Below are 6139 nucleotides of genomic sequence, written 5' to 3'. Positions count from 1 at the left end.
CAGAAATCACCTAAATGTCCAAAACGAAACGTGTGACTATTATCCATTGTACATCCATTTCCTGGAATATTAATCTCTCATTTTCACTGAAAACCGAACATCTACAACAACATCTAAAATTCTTATAAAAAATTAAAATAAAATTCTTATAACAAAATATTAAGTGAGAAAAGGAGGGGACAAAAATATATGAGAGTAAAACTACTCCCTGTGTTTACATTGGCATTTTCATGTGAAAAGGGGTATAAACCTCTAATTGTCACAGCTGCTGTGTTAAGTGAGATCATGAAGGGATTTGGGATTTTTTTCCTTCTATGTTTGTTTTCATAATGTTCTGTAATGGGGCTATGATTACTTTTATAGTGAACATGTCCGTGCACGGGTGCGTGTATGCATGTATGAGTGGGATACTTAAGTGTGGAGCCCTCGCTTCACACACTGCAGTTGAGGTGGAAGAATGGGAGGGGGGAAGCACCATCTGGGCTTAGCGAATGTCAGTCACCTGGTGAGAAGGTGGGCAGGGGAGTCACAGTGAGGGTGGCCCGTGTCCCCGGGTGGCCTGCTTATGTCATCCTTGAGGACCGTACCTGGGCTGACAACCCCAAGACTAAAATTTCTTCCCTATAGAGATAGCTCTGAGGCAGACAAAGAATCTAAACCCCAGCTGGGCTCCATGACACCCAGTACACAAACTGTCCAATCTCACAGACACTGCTGGACCTACTAGTCCTGAATTCCCATCCCCCCAAGTGTCCCTCAGTGTCCCAATCACTTGGCAGGGGGAAGAGGGGATCTTTGGAAGACATTGGTCTGCATGCTGCCTGAGCTCTTGGCTCCGTCTACTGGGCTCCAGAATTTTCCTGCCCGGTTGGACACAACTACGGAGGCCCAGGAAGCTGTGCCAGCTCTCAGAGGCACCCTTTCTGCCAGCCAGCCCTGGGGCGGGCAGGATGTATTGGGAAGACTCTCTTCCCTTCCCTTCTACTTGGGTTGGCAGTTCTGGAAGAGATAAAGGGGGGGTCCCAGTCTCCAGGCCCTGCCTGGAGGCCCAGCCCATCAAGAGCCCGAGAGGTTGGCCCAGGGTGTGGGACAGGCAGTGGGGCCCCGGGGTCCTCGTGGCCTTGGTCTCCTTCCTGCCTAGGGTGGCTGTGTGCCTCTGCTCTCCCTCTCACTTCCCTCTCCTGTTCTCCGCCTCGGGCCACTGTGTCTGGCTGGTCATTGGCCTCTGGTACCCTATCTTCCCTCTCTTGGTCTCTTTCTCCCTCTTAGCGTCTTTACTGTGTATCTATTGCCAGCCTTTTCCATGATCCGCTCTGGGAAGCCGGCACCAGCCCTCCTGAAGCCCACAAGGCTAACCCACGCTCTCCGGACCAAGGGCCCACGCTGCGCTCCCGGCTCTCCCAGGGGTGAGGCCTGCCTCCCCGCAGAAGGACGCGGAGGGAGGAAGCCTCCCGCCCTATGTGGCTCCCGGGGAGGCTGTGGAGGGAGAAGGGAAGTGGCCGCGGACACCCCGCCGACTCTCTGCACTGGCTTCTTGGCTTTCTTGTACTAACACCGCAGGCTAAGGGATAAGGGACAAGGAGAGGACAGAGGAAGAACACAACACAGTTTTGCATCTGTGGAAAGAAACGTCCTTCCTGGCCCAGGTTTTGGCGCCAAGCACGGCTCCCACCCCTGGAGTTCGGCAGAAATGAGGTCACAGGGGAAGGAAAAGAGAGGAAAAAATCCTCCACCTCAGCATGCCCCGAGTGGGAGTCCCACGGCGGCTCTAAACGGCATCACCGTTTGTGCGCTGAGGTGAGGCGGCGACACAGCAGGCCCTGAGAGGAAAGGCCATCACACCCAGGAATTCCGAGGCCCGGATTCTGGAGCACATGCGGTGTGTGTTATTCTTACCACAAACCAGAACTGTGTTCCTTTTTGAAATGGTTGACTCCACAGCTGTTTGAAAATCCCCTGGTACTTGGAGACAAATGATCCAAGTCAGGCTGTGCTAACAGGCCGGTGCTGGAGCCAGGCGGGAGGTGTGACTGGTGTGGGTCCTCAGGCCCATCAATCACTGCTCAGTGCAATTCCCAAGGGCCCACTGGACTCTCTGACAGCACTGTTTACATTAGAATATGATTGTGAAACTTCCAGAAAGAAGAGAGGTGGCAGAGAGCATGCCACTGGGCCAGCCCAGCCGCCTCACCCGCAGGGAGGCAGACCACACCAAGGCCCAGTGGCGTGAGGTGGGTCATGGCCTGAGCCCATTCTCTCCCAGGCTGTCCCTGAGGAGATGCCGGAATATTCTCTGACGTGGGAGCCAGAGCCACATCAGAGGGGACAGGGGTGAGTCCCACCTCAACGGCTCCACATGCTTGTCATGGGGTGGCTTCCACTGGGCTTACCACACCCCACCTCCAAAATCCTTGTGAATTCAGCCCAAAGCACCTGCTGACAGAAAAATATTTTTCATTTTTACTTCAGCTCTCTCAGCTAAGATGGCTTTGCCCAACATGGTGAGGGAAGACAGTGCTTTGCCCTGGGCCAGGACAGCTGGGAATGTTGGGAAGGCCCTGAATGGAAGAGCATTTGGGGAGCCCCGAAGACAGGAGGAAAGCACAGCCACAGAGGCCCACACAGATGGGGAGCTCCCAGGCTGCTGCAGCTGACGGGCTTGGCTAAAGAAGGATTATGCACCTGTTTAATCTTGAGAGAAAGATTGCAAGTTACGGCTGTTTTGCTCTAACACGCCCCATTAAATATTCCTGGAATCCAAATGCAAAAGGAAAAAATAAACCAATTTGAAATTGCAGGTAAGGGGTGATCTGACAGGCCTAGGCCCAGGTACAGCTGGACAGTCCGGGCAGGGAGGGCTCCTCCCCGGCTGTGCTGGGCTCCGGACAGGTGGGAGAGCCATGCTGCCCCACACCGCCCCTGGCTGGATGTGTCTGGGCACCAGCTGGTCCTTGGATCTGGGAGGAGAGCTGGGAGGAGAGACGGGTGGTGTCTTGGGGTGCGGCTGCTGCCTACGTTGGAGCCTACATTGGGCAAGGAAGAGTCTTCAGCCAGGGTGAGTCTGGGCAGGTTTACTTTCTGGGAGCTTACGCCACTCTGTGTCTCCAGCAAAGGGGAATACATATGTGGTGCTCATGAGGCTCACTGCTCTAAATCCTATAGGTGTATTAGCTCATTTAATCCTCACAACAAACCTGGAAAAGGGATGCCATCATTGCCTCTATATTACAGATGAGAAAACCAAGGCACAGAGAGTTAAGTGGCTTTCCCAAGGAAGACAGCATGGAAGTGCCAGGGTTAGGATTTGAACCCATGATCTGGCTCTAGAGTCCCTGCTCTTAACCAGGACACACTACATTGCCTCTTTAAGTGAACTTTAAAACCAACTATGTTTTTAACGTTTTATTTATTCATGAGAGAGGCAGAGACAGGCAGAGGGAGAAGCAGGCTCCTCGCAGGGAGCCCGATGTAGAACTCGTCCCAGGACCCCAGGATCGTGACTTTAGCCAAAGGCAGATGCTCAACCACTGAGCCACCCAGGTGCCCCTAAAACCAACTATTCTGCCCAAGAAACAGACCACACCCTGTCTGCTGGCTCTCATCCCCTGGAAGGTTCCACAAGGTCTGTGATTGGCTTTCTCTCCAGGTGGGAGCCCTCCTGCCCACCTGGACACCTCTTCCCCTCCAGAGCTCTGACAATTCAACCAGAACCGGTTTCCTATATTGTGCCCCACCTCCAGAAGCAAAAGAGTTGTACAAAGCTTGATTGCCATTAAAAAGTGAACACGGGACTGGTGGTAGGGGGTGGAGGAGGGGGAGCCAGGGAGTGAACACAGGAAAGGCATCCAGGGCCTCCACTGGCCAGTCCCAGAATTTATGGGGACTCATGAACAACAAAAGTCTTCATTTCTTTAAGAAGGGCGGTCCACTCCCTTCAGGGCCCCGCATTAGGTCCCTGCAGGGCTTCAAAGTGAGGGCCAGAAGCAGGATGGTGGGTGATGGCTCCTCTAACCTGCTGGAAACCAGATAGCACCCTCCACCTTTTCTGAAGACAGAGCTAGTCTTTCCCTCACCAGGACCTTGGGAAAAGGCCTCCTTGACCTGACTCCCCCTCACCATCTGCTGGAAAAGTCCATATTTCTGAACTCTCTGGAATACTGTCTCCTTCTCTCCAAGTGATTCATCCAGCCTCCTCATTGTTACCAAGAATATCCTTCCAAAACACAAATTAAGTCTTTCCCTTGATTAAAACACTTTTAAATATGATGAGGCCTGCTGCCCATAGGATACAGCCCCAGTGTCTTATGATACCAGGGAGGCTCTCCGAAGCGTGACCCAGGCCGCTGGCCTCTGCCCGCACTCTGTAGCCAGAGGAGAGGCCGTCTGCATCAGCTATGCTGCTTTGCTGGCTCAGTGACCACCCCCCACCCCTGCCGGGCCTGCTTCACATCTCCTACTCATCCCTCAAAGCCCCATTCAAACATCCTTCCCAGACTATGATCACCCACGTCTCTCTGAGGGGAGAAGTACAGCGTGACCCCGCACACGCCTCTACCACAGCCTCTTGCATCATGTTCATTTATGCAAGTGTCTATCCTCCCGCCACAAGGAGCTGCTAAGAGAAGGTAGCTTGGGCTTTGTATTTCCAGCTCCCGGTGCCAACACTGCTGTAAAAGGGCAAATATTCAGGAGAGAGAAACCCACTGAACCAATAATATCCTCTAACCTAACAACATGAACGCTGCCCTTCAGTGAGCTCTGGCAGAGAAAGTGTTATGAAAGCTCAGGAAGTGGGAGTTTAGGATGTGACAGGAAGGTCACCTGCGCTGTGGCATGGTCTTGCTCAAGGAGGCCTGGGAGGTGGGCATAGGGTCCCGGGCCTTGGGGGGGTGCAGGCACCTGGTGAGCTTGAGGGCTTTGTAGATGGGTCAAAATCAACCTCTCAGCCTCATGACTTCCGCCAGGCCAGCCCTGCCCAAAGTGACTCATCTGCCCTCGTTCCTGCCTCTCCCATGGAGACTTGATCCCAGCCACAAGCATGTTCTCCTGACTATGCAGATAGCAGTCCCCTGGGCACCCTCTCAGTCCATCACAGGTAACTCTAGGCCATCCCCATCTCCATCTTCTTCCACAAGTGGTGCCTTCTCCTTCCAGCTGCCTTCATGCCAGATCTCTATGGGCTGAAGGAAATCGCAACTCCCCTGCTGGAAGCACTGTGGTACCATCGGAAATACTGGCTTTGCAGCCAAATCACTCTGAGTTGAAATTCTGACCCAGCCAAGAGCCAGTTTTCCTCATCTGCAAAGAGGTGGTGACAAACCATCCCTGAGGGTAGGTATGAGAATTTAAATAATGCATGTAGAATCTCAACTAGCAAACAGTAGGCACTCAATACCCTGTAGCTCTGGGTTTCAGTGGCCCCTTTGTTCTTCCTTTCATGTTAGTGAACTGCAGTCAACTATGATAATTAGATCATGGATTCCGGAGCTATTATAGTTCATGAGGGGGACGTCCAGGTCACCTGTGAGCCATGGCATCCACAGCATGAATATACAGGGCAGGGTAGGAGCAACCCAGAGGTGAGCAGGGCACAATACCACTTCTGTAAGGAAAAATAAAGTTAGGGGAGCCTGAGTGACTCCGTCGGTTAAGTGTCTGACCCAACTCTCAAATTCTTAGATTTTGGCTCAGGTCATGATCTCAGGCTGGTGAGATCAAGCCCCACGATAGGATCCATGCTCAGCGGAAAGTCTGCTTGACATTCTCCCTCTCCCTCTCTCTCTCTCTGCCCCATCCTCCTGCCTCTCTCTCTCTCTCTCTCTCTCCCCCCTCCCTTCCGAAATAAATAAATAGATATTTTGAAAAAATAAATTTATACATATTAATGAATAAACATCTAGAAGGATAAATTTTAAAATATTAACAGTCACGGAGCTATGAGAGGCTTTTTTTTTCTTTCCATAATGTGTTTATCTACTTTTTCACCCACAATGAGCAGGCATTGAGTTAACAATAAGAAAAAAATTAAACTACATGTGGTAGGAATCTGCATGCAATATGGGCCTTAAATTCAAAGCACCATCTGGGATTTGCGTGTCAGAGAATTGTGGTTTACAACTGCAGATGTCCATAGCTTCCA

General features: G+C 51.9%; 1 long non-coding RNA gene across 1 annotated transcript; it reads left to right on the top strand.

The window, feature by feature from the left end:
- The first annotated feature begins 1257 nt into the window (after nt 1-1257).
- Nucleotides 1258-2797, top strand: LOC140632882 (uncharacterized). The gene is made up of 2 exons (XR_012030536.1): nt 1258-2331; nt 2470-2797. It is a non-coding gene; the product is annotated as an uncharacterized lncRNA (long non-coding RNA).
- Nucleotides 2798-6139: the final 3342 nt, after the last annotated feature.

The sequence above is a fragment of the Canis lupus genome, chromosome 5 (genome assembly GCF_048164855.1).
Source record: "Canis lupus baileyi chromosome 5, mCanLup2.hap1, whole genome shotgun sequence".
Lineage (NCBI taxonomy): Eukaryota > Metazoa > Chordata > Mammalia > Carnivora > Canidae > Canis > Canis lupus.
This window is presented reverse-complemented; position numbering and strand designations above follow the sequence as displayed.